The 24,286-nt window shown below is 41.2% G+C and overlaps 1 long non-coding RNA gene across 2 annotated transcripts; it reads left to right on the top strand.

Moving 5' to 3' along the window:
* The first annotated feature begins 13,847 nt into the window (after positions 1 to 13,847).
* LOC140505149 (uncharacterized) lies at positions 13,848 to 24,031 on the top strand. 2 transcript variants are annotated; one of them, XR_011967394.1, is made up of 3 exons: positions 13,848 to 14,057; positions 15,218 to 15,338; positions 17,497 to 24,031. It is a non-coding gene; the product is annotated as an uncharacterized lncRNA (long non-coding RNA). The 2 variants fall into 2 exon arrangements; XR_011967393.1 differs by lacking the exon at positions 13,848 to 14,057 and adding an exon at positions 14,486 to 14,772.
* Positions 24,032 to 24,286: the final 255 nt, after the last annotated feature.

Here is a 24,286-nt window from a genome sequence, read left to right as displayed (position 1 = left end):
TGAGTTTTAAATTTTCTCCTCCTCCCTCCTCTCCCCGCTACCCAAGATGATGTGCAATCTGTATAGGCTGTACTTATACATTCCTATTAAACATCTTTTCACATATCATATCATAACATTTTTTAAAGCTAGTACATAGATCTCAAGTAAAATTTCCCTGATCTAGATTCTGAGAATCCCTTAGAGGCCATCTGGCCCAACCCCTTCATTTTGTAGATGAGGAAACTAAAGCCCAGGGTGGTTTAGTTATTTGTACCAGATCATACAGGTAGGAATCATTGGAACGCAGAGCCTCTGACTCCAAGGCTAGTTTTCTCCCATCCCTGACAAATTTTCTGTGTTCTATGGTCCTGTCTAGCTCTGACATTTCTAGATTCTAAGTGCCCCTTTGATTTTAAAATGCTACCATGCCTTTGAGTTCTGTGCTGAGGCCTCACTTTCTCATTACTCTTTGCAAAGTCTTGAGAAGAGGCCATATCTGAGGCTGGAGCTGTGAATCCCAAGGCCCCGGTGCCGTGTAAGACCAATCATAGCTTTTGTCCTCCAGCAGCCCTGATTTCCAGGACCAAAGGCAAATTGGTCCTTGGAATCAGGGCCTCCGGCCAACATGACATTTTTCCCTCCTGACTCAGAGCAGTCCCCAGCACAGGAAACCACAGCAGACGGGCCGAGGTTCTGAAATGTGGAGACTGCCCTGAAATTAGAGCCCGACTCTCCATGTATCCCTTTGCCAAGTTCTCCAGCACAGCTGGATTCTATCAGCAGCCCTGTAAAGATGGGGGGTTGTTGCATCAGCAATCAGAAAGTCCTTGCCTGTTCTGGCCAGCCAATGAGACTCTTACGAGTGTACAAGATGCAGGCTCTGGCTTCCCCTCTGTCCAGCCCCCTCCACTCCACTGGCTCATGTGACGGAGGGTTTCCCTGGGGGTGCATGGCCTGAGATTTTTGAAGTTGGGAAAGGGCCCTTCTCTCCCTCTTAATCAACTCAAGGAATGTTAGAGCTATAAGAAAAGGCTAAAGTCCAAGAGGGAAGAAGGCAAGAAGACAAGAAGGAAGGAAATAAACATAATTCTTAAGAACAGATTCAAAGAAACAATTACCAAGTTTAGCTGTGCAGACTGTTAACCCAAATTATGGGGGATGCAGTGTCAGGTGGATGTTAATTGTGGAGGGCTTTCTGAAAAAGGTGACTCAGAAGGAAGAGAAAGACACAGTTTGGTTGACAGGAAGATGGCTCAAAATTAGGGGTTTGGTTGGAATTACAGATGAACCTCAAAAGGAATAAGCCATGGGCAGCCTGATAAAGTAGAGCCCAGGCTGGACTGGGAGTCGGAAGGGAACTGGGTTTGAATCCCGCCTCTGACACAAGCTGTGAGGTCCTGGGCAAGGTACTTTTACTCTCTGGGTATCAGTTTCCTCATCTGCAAAATGCAGGTGCTAGACTAGGTCTTCATCAAGATCTCTTCCAATTCCCAAATCCTAAATTAGTTTGACTAGGGTGATGAATACTTATGAAAACTAATGTAGAAGTATATCCACAAGGCACTGGATGTATAGTACAAAGTGATGATAGCACTTACAGGTTTGCAAAGTGATTGTCTCATCTGGTCCTTCCAACAACTTCTGTGAGGTAGGTGCTATTATTATCCTCATTTTACAAATGAGGAAACTGAGGCAGATAATGGTAAAGTGATTTGCCCAGGGTCACATACCTAGTAAGTGTCTGAGACAGGATTTGAACTCAGATCTTACTGGATCCAACTCTCTATCCACTATATACCATGAACTACAGAATATCAAAACTGGAAAGGAGCTTAGAACATAGAATACAGAATGTTAGATCTGGGTGAGGCCATAGAAACCATCTAGGCTAATTTTCATGTTATTCGGAAAGGAAAACTGAGGACCGAGGGGTGGGAATGATTTGCCAGAGGACACTCTATGGGAGAGTGGGTACTAGAAGCCAGCAGATGGGGAGACTTTAACATTCTGTTGCTTTGTTTCATCATACATTAACTTCTCCAAATAATCTTTCTAACCATTTCTATTTACACATCTTGGGAACAATGAATCCCTGAGTTTATTGCCCTGTGTGTTTCAAAAGGATGACCGTTGTAGTGGAAAGCTCAGTGGATTTTGAGTTTAAACTGAAATTTATTTGCTGGGTAGCTTCAGTTTCTACACCTGTGAAATGAGGCTAAGAATACTTACCTCAGAGGGTCTTGCAAATGTCTAAGCATTATAGAAACAGGAGTTGTTCTTGGGACAGGCAGTATGGCATAGTGGAAGTGATTTATGAGGCTAAAATGAGATAAAGCCCTTAGGACAATACCTAGAACGTAGCAGATGCTGCAAAATGTTATTTTGTTTTTGTTATTTCCCCTGAGGTCTCTATTTCAAGATTCTAATTATGATGAACCACTGATTGTGAGATCTTAAAATATTATGATTTTATGATTCTAAATCTAATGAATCCCTATCATGCTATTATAACAGGCACTATATTAGGTCCTGGGGATACAAAGACAAGAGCAAGACATTGCCAGCAATCAAGGACCTTATGTTTGATGCTAATTAGGCCATGTGTTGCCCAAGGAGGATTAGGGGTTTTGAATGGAGGAAAAGATTCAATCCATGTCTCCCACCCCATCCTTGTCTGGATTCCAGTTTCCCCCTATGCCCTAACAACTATCTGTATCTCTGAGATGGTGGTAGGTGACGAGAACAGTATCTTACCTGCCACTAGACCCTGGCTGAGCATTTGTGACACTTCAGTACTCCCCACCCCCCCAGCCCTAACCCCACCTCAGGGTGTATAGGCAAAGGTAGCAAAAAGGAGTACGTTATCTCTAGTCACCTGGGGTCCCTCCAGCATCTCTATAAGCCCAGGACCCCATATTGCCCACAGTCTTAGGGAAGCCCAGATACAGGAAAAAGAGGCCTTGCTTTTAGTCACCCAGTGTTCTTCCAGTCTTAGGGTTGTGGCCTCTGGCCTGGACCAAGCCTTCTACCCACCCCTGGGGGAAGTCCTGGCTCAATCAGGGACCTAAAAAGGGCAGAGTTATGACAAACTGATACCAACTAGAGCACACTGTGGGAAGTTAGTTCCCTCCCTGAACTCCTTCCCTCTCTCTAGTTACCTTCCCCCCAGCAGGGAGATCTAAAGATTGGTAGCTGCCTGCCATTCTCATTCCCACTATATCATTGGTTAGGAAGCACCTAGAACGTTGTCACTGAAGCTGCCAAGGAAAAAGAGATGCCTGGCTCCAACTTCCTCAGAGCCTGGTGATCCTATGCCTCCATTGTCAGCTAGTTGATAATGGATCAGAGAGACCTTGGGTGCTCCCCTAGAAGAGAAGCCCATGAGACAGTCAAGTTGTTCCCTTGATAATAATATGCCATCCCCTGACCCCCTTACCTTTCTGTCCCCTTCTCTGCCCAGTCATGGCTCTGGATATTGTGTTGTAAAATGAATTCATGCTTCAGGTGAGAGTTGGCCCTCTGGCCTTGGAAGCCCTTTCTAGCTCTGGGGTGCTATAATTCTGAAGCAGGAATTACTAGAAATGGCAGCTCAGAGAGTAAATAAGCAAGATGTAGATGGTGCAAATGATTGCCATGATTATTTTAGGGCCACTCTTGACCTTTAATGTTTGGCCTGAGAGGAAAGTCAAGAAGAGGAGGCCGTATTGTTCCCACGGCCCCTTTGGGGACAGGGCTGGCCTCTGAGGGGTAAAACCATGGAGTCACTTCTAGCACCTCCCCTAGTGCACAGTGGGGACCCTGGACAGGATGTAGAGAGAGTTCTTTGCATCTCTGCATCATTGTCAAGGTCTCTGCTTGGAGAGTCAGCATGAGAAAGCAGAGAGGCCCCTGAATTTGGGATCCAGGTTGGAACCTTGACTCTGGTATTTATTGACTTTGGGTAAGGTGCTTCTTAGACCTCAGTTTCCCCAACTGTGAAATAAGGAGGTTAGACTCAGGGCTGGGGAACTTGTGACCTTGAGGCCACATGTGGCCCTCTAGGTCCTTGGGTGTGATTTTTTGACTGAATCCAAGTTTTACAGAACAAATCCTTTTATTAAGGGGATTTGTTTTTTGAGGTTTGGATTCAGTCAAAGTCCTGCACTTGCGGACTGAGAGTGCCAAATGTGACATTGAGGATGTAGCCCACTCCTGGTGGATAATCTCTATGATCCCTTCCATCTGACAAACCCATGACCTACCATGAAGGGGTTGAAATAAATGCCCCTTGAGTGAGGAAGACCTAAGTTCAAATAGAGCCTCAGACACTGACTAGCTCTGAGATCCTGGGAAACTCACTTAATCTCTCTATCACTCAGTTTCCTAATCTATAAATTGGAGATAATAATAGCAGTTGCCTCTTAGGGCTATAGTAAAATTAACATGTGTCTCTTCTAGTACCATTCATCCTGCTTGCATAATAGCTGAGCACACTGAAGACCAAAGAGGGGAGGGAATGAGGACAGTCACGTAAAGTAGATTCATAGGAGGCTGACTTCATCCTCCTTCTTTGACTCCCACAGTCCCCCTCCCTTCTCTCTTCCAGCCATACTTCTCTTCTAACCCCTGAGACTGTGTGACTTTCCTGATTTCCCTGGATGTCAGCTAGACACAACCTGCCAATGGCTCCTCTTCTCCCCAACATCTGTACCTTTACTCACGTAGAATATGTATTGCTCATTTTATTTTCTCCTTGCTTTTACACTCCAAATTTATAATCTCTGCTTGTTGAAATCCTACTTCATCCTTCAAGGCCCAGGTCAAACATGACCTCCTTCAGCATTTTCTGATACCCCCGGTTACATGTCAGTCAATAGTCAGGGGCCCACAAACACTTCTTAGGCCCCTATTAGACTCACCACACTGTACCAAGGACTCTCCCCTACTCTGACTCTAACCTCGCAAAGCCCTGGACATGACTCTCATCACATCCTGCCTCAGACCGTGATTCTTTGTATGCCTGCTTTTTGTCCCTACCTACAATCCCATGAACTTTGTGAGAATAAGGACCTTATTCCTGTCTGTCTCTCCCACAATCTTGACCCGGACTGAGGCCCTGCACACAGGCAGCTTGTTCAGTGTGGAATGAAAATGGAGCTGTCAAAGGGTAATAATGGGTTAGTGTGTCTCCAGCCCCATTCATGGGGGTAGAGGAATGCTATTCTTGGCACCCCTGATGGCTGTGGTCACCAGGAAGGTGAACTGCAGAGGAAAGCAGGGATCCCTCTGGTTGAAAACGACTTCCAGTCCATCTGACTTTCTGATTCCAGGTTCACTCTGCAGCTTTCTTAGAAGGTTTTCTGCAGCCAAATTCTAACCTACTGGTCAGAGAATCTGAATGACTAAGAATCAAATGGACATATGGGAGGAGAATTAGAGGCAACTCATCTATAAAGACATTAGAGACCTTGATAGGTAGATGCAGTATTCCAGGGACCAAGATTTGACTGACCTTGCATACCTCTCAGGACAGATTCTATGTATACCAGAAATGGAAACATAAAATGTTAGAGTTGGTAGGGACCCTAGAACACATTATGTCAGAGGGGAAGGGACTTCAGGACATAAAACAGAGAATGTCAAGTAGAATGGACCATCTCAGGAGATCATGGATGCCTCCCTGTCAAGTCAAGGTTGGATGATCACTTAAAGAGGGTGCTTGTTATAGAGGGGATTCATTTTCAGGTAAAGGTAGGACTAGAGGGTCTGCAAGGTCCTCTTCTAACTCTGAGATTCTATGATTCTGAGAGATCTTGGGAGACTGAACATGCCAGGTGATCTCTCTCTTTGTATTTTTTCTTCTCTCTTGATTTTTACTCAAACTAAGACTGAATCTTAGAATACTTTGAATATCAGAGCTGGAGAGGACCTGAGAGACAACCTAGTCCTACCCCATCCTTTAGTTTGTTAAAATGTTTGACAAAATTTATTAAGCACCTACTATGTGCTTAACAAATGTAAGATCACAGGTTTAGAGCTGGAAGGGATCTTAGAGAACTTTCAGTCCAACATCTATTTTACAGGTAAGGAAACTGAGGCACAAAGTCAGTAAATGATTTTTCAGAGTTTACCCAGATAGTATGTAGCTAAGCTAGGATTTGAACCCTAGTTCTCTGGTGTCAAATCCAGAATTCTTTCTCTCCAACTCAAGGATGACCCATGTCCTTATTGAATCTCAAGTCTAGTAGGGAGGTAAGATACAAACAAAGATAACTATAAAATATATGCTATTATGTGATAAATGCCTTACAGAGAGGCAAAGTATGATGTGAGACCTAGATGGGACTCAGAGGAACTTTCCTAGTGACCTGGTAAAGAAGAGGTTTAAAGTGAGATGGTAGCTGTCTTCAAGTGTGTCCAAAGGCTATCACAAGGAAGAAGGCTTGTTTTGCTTGGCCCTGGTGAACATGACTAGGAGAAATGGGTGGAGCTTACAAAATGATAAATTTAGGTTTGATGTCAATAAAATGTCAATTAGAACTATCTAAGTAGAATGGACCATCTCAGAAGACAGAAGACTCCTCCCCTTCAAATCATAGTTGGATGATCACCTGAAGAGACTGTTATAGAAGGGATTCATTTTCAGGTAAAGGTGGAACTAGGTAGTCTGAGAGGTCCTCTTCCCGTTCTGAAATTCTGTGATTCTGAGGAATATTCACTCTCTCTTTAATTCTATCAGGGAGCAACACACAATTTTCATTTCCTTCAGCACTTTTAAAATTGCATTTAGTAGTCAGCAGAATTCGAACCTGCATGGGGAAACCCAGTGCATTTCAAGTCCATCGCCTTAACCACTTGGCTCCCCTTCTTCTCTCCAAAGGAAGGTAAATTTGAATGGACAGAAGATGCCCATTTAACTAGGGTTTTACTGGCTAGATTCCTCTCCTCTCCTCTCCTCTTGTCTTCTCTCCTCTCCTCTCTTCTCCTCTCCTCTCCCTTACTTTCTCAAAACTTTAGACCTACTCCACTCTGAAGCTGGGATGCCAATGGGCCCCTGCCTAAGGGCTCTTCTGGGCCCTCCTAGCTTTAGACTGATTATCAGTAGTAACTGTTGCTATTTTCCTCCCAGCCTGATGTCTTTCTTTTTCTTGACTTCATTAAAGGCTCCATGCCCTGGCTACTTCTGAAACATGCCTATTCAATGAATGGGTGTTGCCTCACCCTTAGTGAGTACCTGCAAAGATCTTGGCCAAAAGGGCCCAAGTTCTCCCAGTGCATCCTGGGTCATCTCTAGTCATCCTGATGAATATCTGGTCACTGGATTCAGATGGCTGTGGAGGAGAAGCAAGGCTGGTGACCTGCACAGCCCTCCCTCACTCAAAACAAAGTCAAGTGCAAGTCATAGCATCATTTCTCTGATGGCATGGTCTTCTTCAGAAATGAAGGATGAACACAACAATCCATGATTCTGAGAGATCTTGGGAGACTAAGTACACCAGGGGATCCATCTCTTTGTCTCTCTTGATTTGTACTCAAACTAAACCAAAGCAGCACAGATACTTGCAGCATAAGATGATGAACAATCTAGTGTGAGATTGTGTGGTGCTAACCACAGAGTCTTAGCAAAGTGAAATTATCGTGGACTGAGGTGATCAGAAAAGGTTTCACAGGATTGTTAAGTCTTGAATAGTCCCTTAAAAATGATCATAGAGGTGAACCAGGCACCAAATGAAGCCCACAATGTGGAGCAGTCATTGAAGTAGACAACTGGTGATATAAGTTATAGGGGTGAGGGAAAAGAGCTGATGGTAATGGAATGAGATCTGGATCTGGATCCAGAAAATCTGGATTCTAGTTATAGCTCTGTTTAATAACCCATTGTGTGACTTTATTCATTATTTGGTAAACATTATTGGGAAGACTGGAGAGCAGTATAGTAGAAACTGGGCATAAATGAATATCTTACACCATTTACCAAGATAAGGTCAAAATGGATACATGACAGGTATAAAGAGAGACATTACAAGAAAATTAGAAGAACATGGAACATATTACTTATCTGACTTATGGATGGTTGAGCAATTTATGAATAAATAAGAGATAGAGAGCAAAGTTAGGTGTAAAATGAATAATTTTGATTACATTAAATTATAAAGGTTTTGTAGAAATAAAACAAATGTAGCCAAGATCAGAAGAAAAGAAGAAAATTTGGGGAAAACTTAATAGACACTTCCTCAGATAAACATCTCATATCTCAGATATCTAAAGAACTTTGTCAAATCTATAAGAATATGAATCATTCTCCAATTGATAAATGGCCAAAGGAGATGAATAGGCAGTTTTCCAATGAAGAAATTAAAACAATTTATAGTCATATAAAAATGCTCTAAATCATTATTGACTAGAGAAGTACAAATTAAAATAACCATAATATATCATTCTATACCTACCAGACTGGCTAAAATGATTGAAGAAGAAAGTGACAAATGTTGCAGGGGATATGGAAAAATTGGGACACTAATTCATTGTTGGTAGAATTGTGAAGTGATCCAGCTGTTTTGGAGAGAAATCTGTCATTATGCTCAAAGAGTTATTAAAACTGCCTAAACCCTTTAACCCAGCAATATCACTATTAGGTCTATTTCCAAAGATGATTAGGGCAAAAGGAAAAGAATCTATATGTTCTAAAAGCATCTCTCTTTGTGATGGCAAAGAACTGGAGATTGCAGAGATGCCCATCAATTGGGGAACGGCTAAACAAGTTGTGATATATGATTGTGATGGAATGCTACTGTGCTATAAGAAATGATGAGCTCAATGATTTTAGAAAAACATGGAAAAACTTGCATGAAATAATAAAGAGTGAAATCAACAGAACCAAGAGAACATTATATACAGTGACAGAAGGATTGTTTTAAGAAAAATTTTGATCGACTAAGTCATTTGACTATTATAAATACTCAAATTAACTACAAAGGACATATGAAGAAATGCTATTTGCAGAGAAAACTGATAACTCGAAATACATACAGAAAAATTTTACACACATGTACATGTCTATGTGTGTGTGTGTGTGTGCGTGTGTGTATGTTTAATGGTAGCCATCTCTAGGGTGGGGTAGGGAGGGAAGGAAAAAAAAGAGAAAAAGAAAAAAAATATTATATATGTAAATGGAATAGCAAGTTGTATATAATAGATTTTCAGTTTCATGCACAATAATTTTTTAATATATTATGGGAGTTTTTGTTTTATCCCATAAATTAAAAATAAAATACATTTAAAAAAAACATTGTGTGACTTTGGGCAAGTGCATATAGTGGGATGAACACTAAAAAAATACTGGAGACAAAATGGATGTCCATGGATCGGGGAATGGCTGAAAAACTGTGAATTATAATGTAATGGAATTTAATTGGGTTATAAGAAACTTCAGAGATAAAGAGTAAGGAAAGAATGATATACTAGTAACATCATTAGTGGATGGGTCACTTCCTGGATCTAGCTCTTTGTAGGTAGGAAATGGGGTCTCAGCTAATAGGCTGATTCACTGCTGGGCTGAATTAAGCCAAATTCAGTGAAGACCTAGTGTAATTTGGCTGCTGCCACCTTAGGTTCTGGAACCTCTGGTCCCAGATGATGGAGGTCCCAGCATCAGTGGGAAGCCTGGGCACTCCATCTCAGGATGTTCATTTACCTAACATCAAGAAAGAAGAAACACAACAAAACCAGAGGTGCCATGAATTCATGGGCACATGGTAGCCAGGTAGGACATAGATGCCATGCCCCTCCTCCACTCAGATTTCTTGTTGTCACATGCTATGGTGACAGAACCTGGTCAGGGGATGTCTGTGAATGCTCTGACATTAGGGAAAGGACCCCTTCACTTCTCATTCCTGGAAACAAGTTCTCCCACCCTTCTCATGTTGGATTGGCAGTGGGCAGAGAATATTATATACTATATAATTCACCAGGAAGGGCAAATCTGTGTCTGGTTTAAGGACTAGACTTTCATTGGTTAGTCCCCCTAATACATATACAATGACTATATTACTATTAGTAAGAGCAATACTGAGAAACTGCCTAATCGTGACAATTGGAATGACTGATCTTGGTCCTGGAGAATGAATAAGGAGACATTTCTTCCTCCTCTCCCTGGGGAGGTGGGGCTGAGGTATGTGGAAATCAGTATACTGTCAGATGAAGCTGCCATGTCATTTGGATTTACCTAATTATTTTTTGGTTACAAGAAAGGAGAGTTCAACATAATGGGTGTGTGAGTATGTGTGGGGTTAATGGCAAATGATTGTAACCTAAAAATAAAAGGCTACAATAATACTTCTTTTTAAACACTGGCTTTGGAGTCAGAGATCTTAAGTTAGAATCTTGGCTGTGCCACTTACTGTCTTTGCAATCTTGAGGAATTCGCTCACATTCTAAGCCTTAGTCTCCTCATTTTACAAGTGAGGGCTAAGAACTTGGGCTTGATCTATTAATCAACAAATATTTTTGAGCACCTTCTATGTGCCAGATTCTGTACTACGATCTGGGGATACAAATACAAAGGAGGAAATAATTTCCATTTTCAAGAAGCTTACCCTAATGTAAGTGACAATAAGCAGATTAAAATGTATACAGCATAAATGTGTTTTGTTTAGTCATTTTCAATTGTGTCTGACTTTTCATGACCCCATTTGGGGTTTTCTTGGCAAAGATACTGAAGTGGTTTGCCATTTCTTTCTCCAGTTCATTTTACAGATGAGGAAACTGAGGCAAACAGAGTTAAGTGAGTTGTCCAGGGTCTCACAACTAGTAAGTGCCTGAGGTCAGATTTGAACTCACGTTTCCTGACTCCAGGTCTGATGTTCTATCCACTGTGCTACCCTAACGGCCAACAGCATAAATGTAAAGTCTGGTCAGATCAACAAGTATTTATTAAACACCTACTGTATGCTAGGCACTGTACTAAGCTCTGGGGATACAAAGGAAGACAAAAATAGGGAAATCACAATCTAATGGGGGAGCCAACATGCGAACAACTATGTACACTTAAGATCCATATTGGATAAAGTGAAGACAATCTCAGAGGGAAAATACTGTAACGTTAATAAATAGAAATATGTACAAAGTAGTTAAATAGTTTTGGGAAGGAAGCAATTGTTAAATTTTCTCTGTGAGCATGTATACCTCGGAAAGTGACAAAAAGCTAAAAACCTGGGCTTGACTTATTGTTATGTTGATTGTCCAGAGTCAAGAAAGTGAAAGAGAAAATGTTAATAATGCAGATTAAATTTAAAAGTATGCCGTGAGTACATTATTTTTCAGAAAGTCACTTGTTAAATCTTTACCAGCACATCACTGGAGGAAAGTATTAACAGTTATGGAGCGGGGATCAGGAAGGGCTTCATGTACAATCTATGATCCTCAATCGTTTTCCCTCTCTGGCTCTCAGTTTAATCCTCTGAAGAAATGAGGGTATTAGAAGAAACGACATCTAAGGTCTCTTCTAGTTTTGACACACTGTGTTCTAAAATTCCTTCAGGCTTTAATGTTCTAATTTCAATCTTCTGAACAGTTACCGACTATTTATTTATTTATTTACCAAATAAAATTCTGGCACTCTATGATTCTATGATACTAAGATCCATTCCAGTCTAAGACTTAAAAACCTCTAAGGTATGTGTGTGTACAGTGCACATTGTATATAAATATATGCATGTATTTATGCGTATGCGTATATTTCTTCTCACCCTAGGCAGTGACCAGTGGAGGGGCTCTTGAGATCTGGCTGATGAAAGACATTTTACTCTGGCCACCATCCTTCCCCACCCCCTACACACCCACACCCTCTTAGGGTGGGTTGGCTTTCTGCTGGAAGCTGACGTGGTAGACACTAAATGCTGCCTCAGAATTGGAATGTCTACAAAATTCACTGTATTGAAATTGAGGAGAGAGGGCCAGAAGAAGGCAGCTGGTCAGCAGCTGGATGTCTGGGGAGGGAGAAGGCTCACTGAGTCCTTCTCTCATGGGATCATGCTAATTCAGAACTGGAAGGGGTCTGCCCAGAGATTATCTAGTCCAAAAGTCTGATTTTACAGAGGCGCAGAGAAAGGATAAGGCTTATCTAGGATCACACAGGGAATTAGTGGCTGAATTGACACTGGAAGACAGAGCTCTAACTATGTTGAGTTGGACAGTCACAGTGGGGCATCACAAGTTCAACTCCATTCCGTTCCTCCTTTGTGTTCACCTGCACAACCCTTCCTCACCTCCCACCTCCAGGAAGTTTCCCATAAGCCAATAGCAAACCAGGAAATTCAACAAAGATGACAAGAGAAAATAAGAGAGGGAAAGGGACTTACTCAATGTCAGATGTAAATTCAGAACATAGAATTAGGACAAGTTTCTTCCCCTTCCAGAATCCTTATTTTCTCCTTGGTACAATGTGGGGATTAGATAAAATGACCTTAGTACAGAGAATGGCAATTTGTGAGCGGTCTTAGAACATGGAATGTAAGAGCTGGAAAAGGCCTTAGAATACAGAATGTCGGAGCTGGAAGAGCCTACTTCAGAACAGAGAATTTTGAAATCGGAAGGGAGCTTAGAATATGGAATATCAGAAGGAAGGAACCTTCAAACAGAAGGTCAGAGCTGGGAGGACCCTTAGAACAGAAAATGTCAGAGCTGGGAGGGGCCTTAGGAAGCAGAGCACCTAATATTAGAATTAAAAAAGGACATTAGAAATCAACTAGTCAAATTACTTTATTATATAAATGAAGGAATTGAATTGAAGAGGGGAATGTCTCTTGTGCAAGGTCACCTGGTGAGTGGCTCACTGGGGTCCAGAATCCAGATTTGAGAGTGCATCATTCTTTCCTCTACACTGAGGAAAGGCAGTGTGGTCTAGTGGAAAGAGCCCTGGACACATAGTTGATAGACCTGGGTTTGAATCTTGCCTCTGGCACTTAATTGCTATGTGATTATAGGCAATTCACTTAATGTCTTGGAGTTTCAGGTTCCTCATCTATAAAATGGGAATAATAATCTCTGTAGTACTTCTCTCACAGAAGGGTTGTGAGAACCAAATGAGAAAATGATTCACATAAAGCACTTTGCAAACCTTAGAGCATAATACAATGTGTCCCCAAAGTCTTGGTGCAGCTTTAAGCTTGCAAATCTTAAAACTGCACTAAAACTTTTAATATATTCTATTTAATTATGAAATTATGATGGCTCTCTCCATATCACTCATCTATTTGTCCTTCCCTTTTGTTGTTCAGTTGTTCAGTCATGTCTGATTCTTCATGACTCTGTGGACCATATTGTCCATACAGTTTTCTTGGCAAAGACTCTAGAGTGGTTTGCTATTTCCTTCCCCAGTGGATTAAGATAAAACGAAGGTTAAGTGACTTGCACAGGGTCACATAGCTAGCAAGTGTCTGAGACTGTATTTGAACTCAGGTCTTCTTGATTCTAAACCCCGGCTCTGCCTGCCTCTTGTCTTTCCCTACAAGGGACTTAATCTGCCTCAAATTTCCCAGAGCCACCTCTGCTCCCAGGTCCGGAATCTAAGCTTCTTATCTGAGGACATACCTTCCTAATGATTACAATCCCAGTTCCTGATTCTAGCAGCCTGACATCCCAAGGAAGAGTGTCCTGGCCATCCTCACTAGGGTGAGTCAGAGTCAGAGGCCAAGGAAGTATCTCTGATGGAGTAAAATGAGGAAAGCAAGTTTTGAGGAGAAAAGAATGGGGAGGGCTATGGTCTCAGCTATGTTCCGCTCCTTTCCTCCTAGAACAGCGTCCATGGAATCACAGATTTATGGACCTCAGAGCATTTGGTTCTACCCTCCCTCCTTTTATACTAAGAAAATTGAAGTCCAGAGAGGGTGACTTTCCCAAGTTCACAAAGGGCAGAGCCAGCTTTTGCTTTCTGCTTCTCTGTTTCTAAAGCCTCTGCTCTTTCTCTAGAATCACATTTGGCCTTGGATGGAAGATCCCTGGAGGAAGATGTCAGGACACATGGAAAGGAGGGAAGGAAGGAGCTTCGTTTATACAAGACTTGGAAAGGATGTAGACTTACTGATTGTATTATATAGGTATGTACAAGTAGATTTGTGTCTACTTACTGTTTATATCTGTGTATACTAGGTATATGCATTATGTGTTAAGACTGAATGCCTATCAGATGTGGTCACGCATTATATGTTAGTATTGTGTGTATATGGATGCCTACAGAATATGCATTAAAATCTATCCGTATGTTCCATGTACTTTGTATGGTGTGTGTGTGTGTGTGTGTGTGTGTGTGTGTGTCTTTTTGGTCTTATGGAAGTAGATGTGTCTTTTGGGCTCCAAAGAATTAGGGGAGGAGAATTGTTCTGGAGGGAGGAGGAGAGGAAGGAGGAGGAGGAGGAGGAGAAAGAGGAGAGGAAAGCAGCTCCCTCCCTTCCCCTCCCTTCCCCTCCCTTCCCCTCCTTTCCCCTCGCTTGCTGCAGACCGCCTGACTACGTGGCAGTGTGGGGGATGGGCCACCCAGGAGTGGCTGCTCTGCAAAGGAATGTACTTCAGGCCCAGCCCAGGCAAAGGCCCGGCCTGCTGTATGGCTGCCCAGGCCCTGGAGGAGGAAAGGCAGCCCGCTTTCCCCACACTCACAGCCTCTTCACTCCTTCTCAATAAGGAAAAAGGCCAGTTCCAACAATGCCTGAGGATTCTCAGCTGGAACTTTAACAACCTTGGGACAGATGATTTTCCCTCATCGGCCACATTTTCTCATTTCTAAAATCTGGGGTTCTTTGTGGGAGGCTGGAATAGGTAAGGGCTTTTCAACCTTCGGCATTTTGGTGAAGCTTATGGCCTCCTCCTCAAAATAATGTTTTAAATGGATAAAATAAAATACCTTGATTTACAAAGGACATTGATTACATTGAAATACCGTATTTAAAAATATGGAAAAAAAAGTCTGTAGACCCCAGGTCAACAAGTTCTGCTGACCGAAACCAGCTGTGGTGGCACATGCCTGTAAACTCTGCTCCTTGGAAGGTTGAGGCTGATGCATCCCTGGACCTTCAGAGTTCTGAGCTGTAGTTGGCCAAGTCAATCTTTAAGTGTGGCACCAATATGGTGAGTCCTCAGAATTGAGCAGCCACCAGGCTAGCCCAGGTTGGAAAAATGGAACAAGCTGAAGCTTATTCAACTGACTGGTAGTGGGATTGGGCCATAGATTGGTGCTAATGCACTTCTTTCTTGGGCTTGACAGGGAGACCCAGCTCAAAACCAAACCAGTCCCCTGGAATAGAGATCACAGAGTCACAATATCACAGAATTTCAGATTGGGAAGGGACCTCAGCGGCCATCTGGCCTGCCCCTTAACTGAAAAGGTAAGCACACCACAGCACCTGAGAAAAAGTGGTGTTGTCTCTTCTTTTGGAAAGAATGCTCTACTTCCCAGTCAGCCCATCCCACTTCTGGATAACTCACATTTTTACTAAGTTTTTCCTGACCAGGCTTAAACTTGCCTCTGAACCTTCCTCTCATCGCTTTTGGTTTTTCCCTCTGGAAACAAACAGAGCAAGTCTAATCCTGCTTTCTGAAGACAGATATCATGCTCAGCCTGGACCTTCTCCTTCCCAGGCTAAACATCCTTTGACTGATCTTTATATGTCATAACCCAATTCCCTTCATCATTCTGGCTGCTCTCTTGCAGCTTATCAATAAAGCTTGATCTCTAATGTCCCTTTCCTCATTCTCTGTTCAGTCATCATTGGATCATAGGAATTAGAGCTGAAAGATTTTACAGAGGAGAAAACTGTGACAGGGTTTAAGTGATTTGCCCAAGCTCAAATCTGTAGCAAGTAACGTAGCATATCTTTTTACCATCTGGAATTCCAAAGTCCCTTCCAGTTCTGATATTCTAGGACTCCAGGATTTTAAAGTTCTGTGATTCTATTGTAATGGGGTTTACACATGCCCAGATCACCTAAGACAGAAGCGCCTATGGGGGAGATGGTGGGTACCTGCTGCTGGGAGAAGACATCCCAGGAAATGGGGCCAGAGTAGTCACTGTTCCACTATGCTTCTAATTAATCTCTAGGACCAGTGATGCTAAAAAATCAAGGTTACAGATTCAATACTCTTAAGAGAAAATTATCTACGTACAGAAAAAAAATATTTTCTGGTTGTAGACTGAGCCTTGATCTTAGCCATAGTCTAAGTCCTGATCCCAGCCCCAGACTGAGCCCTGGGACTCCGGTTAGATGTAATGCAAACATGATCACCAAGATGTTACCAAGCAGATGAGAGCGTGTAAATAAAGCTCAGTATAACTCATCCATACTGGAGAAACACCTGAATCAGTCTCACATTCTGGCAAGGGGTCTGAAACTCCTTTGAAGTCAGGAGAGCTGAATAGGGGTCCTCACTGACTCCTTGGGTGACCTTGAGGCTGTCATTTCCACTTTTTGAGTGCCAGGTGCTTCCTCTGTAAAATGGAAATGAATATGTAGCCAAGCCTACCTTATATAGCTGTTTCAAGGAAGATGCTTTGTAATATAAGAAGGGCTATTCTTTTTTTTAATCTATTTTTATTCTGCACTTAACAAATACCAAATAGAATGAGCATTTTCCTGTACCCAGTAGAACAAAAAAGCAGATCTAGATGAAACTGCAGACCTCTATTATATATAGGCTTTTGAAAAGCATGTGATAGAAGCAATATGTAGCCTTCAAAACTGTCTTGTTTCTTTGGGCTTCTTTCTGGCCTTCCTTCTGTTCCCTTCTGTGCATTAAAAAAAGAAAGAAAGGAAAAGGTATCTCAAGGATCTTCTTTCCTCTCTTTTCTGTTTTTCCCCATTATCCTATCCAACACTTCCTCCCCTCCCTAACCCTGCCCATCCTCCAACGGGGAGAAAACAAAACCCTTGTAACAAATATACATAGTCAAACATAATAAATCCTTCTTACTATTAAAATGAGTCAGGGGAAGTTGTTGGAGTAAGGTTAAAATTGAGAGGTACCATGTACCATGGAATGTCAGAGCTGGAATGAATCTTGGAATGCAGAGCATTGGATGTTGGAGCTGGAAGAGACCTCAGAACCTGGAATGCAGAATGTTAAATTGAGTAGGATCTTGTCACGCAGAATCTCAGAACTGGAAGGGAAGTTGGAACATGGAACACAGAATGTCAGAGCTGGAGGGGCCTTTAAAAGACAGAGCCCAGAATATCTGATTCTTAAGAACATCTAATCTGATCCCCCTCTTTTTTTCAGATTTGAGAGGGATGCTGATTTGTCCAAGATTTTTTAATGACAGTGTCAGAATTTCTAGAATATACATTATTAAAACATGGAATATCCTGGTAGTTTTAGCCACTAGGAGCTAGTTGAGGGAATAAAAGCTTGTGTCATATTGGGCTCAGAGACTTCATGGGAGGATAGAGGAGGAGGGGGAGCTAACTGGACAGGAGGAAGCCACCCCAGCCACATCACGAAATAGCCATCTGTCTTCAATGCTTTGCTTTTTTTTTCTTCCTTCCCCAGAAAAAGTTCTTTTCCAGAAGGTGGTGGATAAGAGTGTGGAAGGAAAGAAGCCAGAGGCTCAGGATGACGTGGCACTTGGATGGTGGCCCTGGAAATTTAAAGGAGCCACACCACATTTTCCTAGATGGAAAAAGAGGAGCCTACCATTTTAAAGGTTTGTGCTGTGGATGGCCCTATTTGTTTTTGCTGCGTGTGAGCAATTCATCTTCTCCTTTGCCCATTTTCATTGCATCAGGAAAAACTGGTCATCATTTGGACTCTGTATAATGGATAATACTAACAATGACAATATCAGTGTTTTGGTGTTTGGTTTTTAATAATAATAATATATAATTTTAGCATTTGCAAGGTGCTTTGTAATGTCATCAAGTCAACAAGCGTTTAGTATTCAATTACTATGTGCCAGGCACCATGCTAAGTACTGGGGAATATAGCGAAAGGCAAAAACCAACCAACCAAACAAAAGTTCCCAAACTCAAAAAGCTCACTTCTTAGTGGGGGAGACAACATGCAAGCAACCATGTGATTCCATTTCACCCTCACAACAATCCTGTGAGGTAGGCACTTTTATTATTTCGACTTTACAGATGAGGAGACTGAGGCCCAGAGGGACTAAGTGACCTTCTCAGTGTCACACAGACAGTAAGGGCCTGGTGTTGCAGTCACATTCAGGTCTGTCTGCATCCAAATGCAGTCTACTCTGCTATCTCCTGGAAAGGTCACTGGCTTCCTCTTGTCAGACTTGAGAACTGATACCAAGAGCTTCCACACTTAGTATCTCTGTTGCCTTAGGCTGCTGCCATCAATCTCTTCTCTCATTCTTAGTTTCCTTCTCTCTAAATGTGAATAACATAATAATAATAGAGTTTTATTATACACTATCAACCTTGCAGCGTTATTGTGGGGAAAGTTGTAAGCCAACCTGAAAGGTGACGTATAAATGTGAGCTATGACTGCCATTATTACTGGGCAAACTTCTGGTTGTATGTAGCTGAATGACTTATCCAATAATCATTTGGGATGAAATGACCAGAGGCAACTTGGTGCAGTGGAAAGAGAGGCCTGGCCTGGGAGATCTTGATTTGAGTCCTGGTTCTGTTACTGACATAATATGCCCTTGAACAAGTTACTTCTCCGTTCTTGATCTCAGTGTTCTTTCCACAAGTTCTTCACAACAAGAACGGATTCTCAGTGATGTTTGTCGTTGGTGATAATGGGATACTTGTTATTAATTCAGGCCTGAAGATGCCATCAGTTTGCTATGACTAGTCTACTCTCAAGTTCTTGACTTTACTCTCTTGAATGAATCCCTACCTTCATTCAAGGCTCAGTTTCAGTGCTGAGTTTTATACTAGCCTTTACTGATTCTCTAAGTTGTTAGTTCTTTCTGTCTAAGCCCAGAAATGAATTTGTATTTACTTTGTGTATATTTTTATAGTGACTTTTTCAGTTGCGTCTGACTCTTTTTGACCCTATTTGGGGTTTTCTTGGCAAGGGTACTGGAGTAGTTTGCCTTTTCCTTTTCCTTCTCATTTTACAGATGAGGAAACTGAGACAGACAGGGTTAAATGACTTGTTCAGGGTAACACAGCTGGTAAGTGTCTGAAGCCAGAGTTGAACTCAGGAAGATGAGTCTTCCTGACTCCATGGCTGGCATTCTATCTGCTGCACCACTTAGCTGCTTGTTTTAGTGACCTGTCATAGAAGTTATTTTATATTTGCTATGTGCATATTTTGTTTTTTCCTCCCAAGTAGAATGTAAGTTCCTTGAGAACAAGGCCTGTTTTCATTTTTTGTTTTTGAATCTCCAGTACAGAATACAGAGCCTTGGGTATTTTCTTTATAGCCCAATCAGTGATTGCATCAGGATAAAGGGCTTTGTGTTTCAAGGTCTACCCATAAAGATCCTTTTCAGAAAGGTATAGTCTTAGAGAATTAGCAGGGACACAGGGAGGCTAAGTGGCTTGGCCAAGGCCATACAACCAGTGTGTCTGAGGTAAGAGGTATTTAAACCACATCTTCTAGACTCAAAAGCCAGCTATCATGCTGCTTTCACTAATGTTACCTGAAGTCTAGGGAGTCTCTTCCCACAAAAGGCCTTTGGTTCAGCCCAAGCTCATTCCTGGGGGACCCTGACCTTAAAGAGGAGGAATCAGGCTCTTTTATTTTGTGGCTCATTATTCCTTCACTTTTAACAAATGTAGATTTGCTGCATATCTAGAGTCTCCAAAAAAGTTTCCTCAGCATACTTATTTCTAAAGGTCAGGTATAGGACAGCTATTTATTTCTTCTACCTCAAAAAAAATAAGGAAGAGACTCTGACCTCTTCTTTTAAGCTTACTGACTGAGCAGCTCTTCCTAGGTCAGTGACCAGTGTTATTTAGTATCCTCTCCTTCCCCCCACCTGACACAGGGAACAAAGGACCAACCAGGAGTCTCTGGTCATGAATCTTCTTTATCAAGAGTCAAGAAGGTGTTCCTGGAAATGTCTTGAGTGAATTCTCAGTGCTATCAACCTAATATCTAATAGGCATTTAACGAATGTTTTTATCTGAATCTGGCAAAACTGAAACATTGTATCCAAGCAAGAAATGGGTGGTTTGGTTTGTATTATTGGACCAACCACAGAGCAAAATCTCTGTATAATGGGATTAATGGTCCTTGGCCTGTTCTTACTTCTCAGGGATGCTAGAAGGACAATGTGATAATGGGCTAAAAATTCCATTTCATTCCAATACAATTTACACATATTTAGAACTAGAAGGACCACTAATAATCATCTATAATCACAGCTCTTCCTAGTTGGGAAGGAACCCAGTGGCCATCTCATATGACCCATATCTGAAGAAGAATGTCCTCTACAAGATACTCCACAAGGGATCATTGAGTCTTTGCTGGAAGATCCCTAGTTGGGAAGAATCTGCTTCCATCTAGATTCTGCCCAGGATATCCTCCATGACAATGCTAACATCTTTTAAATACATACATATATATTTTTTTTCAACATTCACTTCCATAAGATTTTGAGTTCCAAATTTTCTCCCTATCTCTCCCTCCCCCCACCCCAAGACGGTGTGTAATTTGATAAAGGCTCTACATGTACATTCATATTAAACCTATTTTCACCTTAGTAATGTTATAAAGAAGAATTAGAACCAATGGCAGAAACCATGAGAAAGAAGAAAAAAAAGACAGAGAGCAAATAAGATACTTCAATCTGCATTCCAAATCCATAGTTCTTTTTCTTGTAAAGTCATGTTGTGAAGAAGAATTAGAACCAAAAACCATGAGAAAGAAGAGAAAAAAAAGAGACAAAATAATAAGCTTCACTCTGCATTCAGACTCTTTTTCTGGATGTGGACAGCATTTTCCATCATGAGTCTTTTGGAGTTGTCTTAGATCCTTGCATTGCCAACATCTTTGGTGAGCACATGTTTCCTTGTTTTATGCCTTTCTTGATATGGATAATTCAAGGACTGTTTTTCAGGTGATCTTCTTCAAGAAACATACGACTATTACCTAAAACATCTGAATAGAACACACCTTATTGAAAAACACACTTTATGGCCATGTTTTATTCCAGTGAGTCAAATGGGTTTTTTTGTCCCAATCATGAAACAACAGAGATGGCAGGATCTTGTATTCTTCCTATCCTTCAGTCTGTGTGACTGTGAAGATGTGGTTTGCCATTGAAAAATGTTTGTGAAAACCTGCTTGTTCCCTTTACATGTTTTCATCAAGGATACCCTTAATGTGTGCAGAGACCATTGTCATAGAAATATAGAGATGAGAAAGTAGATAAGGGCTAGTATTTGCTGGGGTCTCTTGAGCCACCTTTTTTTGTGGGGGGAGACAATAATAATATTCATGATTGTTGCTTTTCTTTAGCACTCTTCTCACGCATATATCTTGTACATCAATTCTGAAGTGTCTTTAAAATTGACTTGCCTCCAGCACAGATTTCCTGATTCTAGATTTGGTCTTTTTCTGAAGTGCCATTTCAACTCCCTCATATGGCATATTGGAAGCTGAGGTGTTAAAGTCTAAATGTGGAGCTCTTACCACATTTTCCTCATAGATTATTATAGAAATGCTGGCAAATCTATTCATTTTGCATTCATTGTTTGCCTTCAAGTTTCATCTATAAATGCTGTTGGGATTATCTGGCTTAGATGGATCTCACACTAAATTTATAAGAAGATGATACTGCTTATAATCTTTTCCCTGTCCCCTTCTCTGCTTAAACTCCTAGAACCTCAATTTCCTCATCTGTATAAAAGGTGGGAGATAATATTTTCACCATCTAACTTAGAAAATTGTATGCAACCTTAAAGTGAAAGAGAAATACATTTCCATTGAACAAAATAATACCAATAATAATGGTTAACCTTTAAGGAGAGGGTAATGTCATGAAAAGCCAGAGAAGAAAGGGGATCAGAAGGTAATCAATAGTGTCCTAGGTTTTTGAGAGCTCAGGAAAGAGGATGGCTGTTAGATTTGGTTATTCAGGCATCTTTGGTAATTCTGGAGAAATCTGTTTCAGTAGAATGACCAGAGGGTAGAGGGTTTAGAAGAGAGTGAGAGAAGTTGTACAGATACCAGGTGTAGACAGCATTCTCTAAGAACTTAGCCAAGAAAGGTAGGAGAGCTATAGTCAGATCTAGTTAGGGTGATTTTGTTTGTTTGTTTGAAATAAAAAAATGGGAAGGGTGGGATAGTCCATCTGAGTAACAAAGTCAAGTGCAAGTCATGTCATCATTTCTCTGATGTCATGGTCTTCTTCAAAAACGAAGGAAGAACACAACCTGTGACTAGACTGAGCTGCCTGAGAGGGGACCCAGCTACCTGGGGAGGTCAGCTTATCCTCTCCCTTCTGTCTCCCTCTTCCCTTCCTTCTTCTCTTCAAAGGAAGGTAAATTTGGGTGGCCAGAGGCTACCCAGTTAACTTGGGATTTACTGACTAGATGTCTTTCTTTTTCTTTCATTCTTTCCCTTCCTTTCCTTTCTCCTTCCTTCTTTCCTTCCTTCCTTCCTTCCTTCCTTCCTTCCTTCCTTCCTTCCTTCCTTCCTTCCTTCCTTCCTTCCTTCCTTTCTTTCTTTCTCTCTTTCTTTCTTTCTTTTTCTTTCTTTCCCAAAACCTTAATCCTAGTGCACTCTGAAGCCCATAAACTGGACAACAATAGGTTCCTGCCCAAGCTCCACTTCATGACTTTTCTCTGGACCCTCCTGGCTTACAGTGATTATCAATAGTAACTGTTTCCCTTTCCCTTCCAGCTTGATTTAGTTATTTTTTTCTTTTGTTCACTAAAGGGGCCATTCCCTGACTACTTCTTAAAGAGGCCTATTCACTAAATGGCATTATCTCCCACTAACTGAGTACCTGAAAAGGTCAGCCTAAAAAGGCCAAGGTCTCCCATTGCATTCTGGGCTATCTTCAGTCATCCTGATGAATATCTGGTCACTGGATCCAGATGGCTCAGGAGGAGAAAGTGAGACTAGTGACCTTGAACAGCTCTCCTTCACTCAAAACAAAGTTCGAGTCATGTCATCATTTCTATGATGCCATGGTCCTTTTCAAAAATGAAGGACAAACACAACGACAACGTGCTAAGGCACTGTGCTAAGTGCTTTATAAATACTACCTCATTTGATCCTCCAACAACCTTATGAGATAGGTGCTATTATTATCCCCACTTTATAAATCAGGAAACAGAGGCAAACAGAGATTAAGTAACTTGCTTGGGGGCACACAATGAATGAATATCTGAGGCCAGATTTCAGGTCTTCCTGACTCCAGGTCCAGCACTTCATCTCCTGCACCACCAGCTGCCTCAGACTCTCAGGAGCAGAAAGCAGGGCATTTGAAAGCTTACACAGCTGCCAAAGGAGGAAGCGTTAGATAAAGAATGAAGGAGTAGTTCATGGTGCTCCTGCTATGGGTGAGCAGGATTTTCATCCCCTGATGATGTCAGAGACAGAGATTGACTGTCCTAGGTTGGTAGTTTGAAAGATAAGACCCATGTCAGCTGTGCATCCTTGGAAAGAGGTTGGTTCTGTCAATGTGATAGGGGATGGAAGAATGTCTTCTCCCAGAAGCAGGCATCCAGCATCTTCCACCTGGGTGCCTGTATCTTAGATGATATGAGAATGCATAATGGTGGCATTTTACACTTCTTTCTATTTAAAAAAAAATACCTTTAAAGAAGAAACTCACCTGTTTGGTTATTAACTGCATTGACCAAATTAATTGTATAATTAATTGTGAACAAAAATTATTATTTATAAGTCTGTCTTATCCCTCAGGACATACATACACAGTAATTTTTCTTTTTTTTATTTGATTCTATTTTTTCAAATAACAAGCATTTGTTTTTTCTCCCTCTTACCTCCCTCCTCCTACACATAAAAAGAAAATCAAAACTATTGTAATGAGTATGTATAGGCAAACAAAACAGACTCCTACACTCTGTCTGAAATTATTACACATCATTTTTGAAAAATAATAATAATCACACATATGATTACATATTAATTATATAGTGATATATCTCATCGTTATAAAGAAATATATTATTTTTGGAAAATAATGAAACCTTTTCAATCATGTGCTCCCAATAAAATATTATTAAGAGTAAAAAGAGCAGAAATGTTTTTTACACTAACAAATAAAATAAAAATACTTTAAAAATATTCCATCTTTATCTCATTAAATTTTTGTATGTTTTATAGTATACACGATATGTTAGTGCAGTAGTAATGTTTACAGTTTACAGGTAAATAGATCTACATA

The sequence above is a fragment of the Notamacropus eugenii genome, chromosome 5 (assembly GCF_028372415.1).
Source record: "Notamacropus eugenii isolate mMacEug1 chromosome 5, mMacEug1.pri_v2, whole genome shotgun sequence".
Lineage (NCBI taxonomy): Eukaryota > Metazoa > Chordata > Mammalia > Diprotodontia > Macropodidae > Notamacropus > Notamacropus eugenii.
The sequence above is the reverse complement of the archived record's forward strand: the minus strand, read 5'-3'. Positions and strand labels throughout refer to the sequence as shown.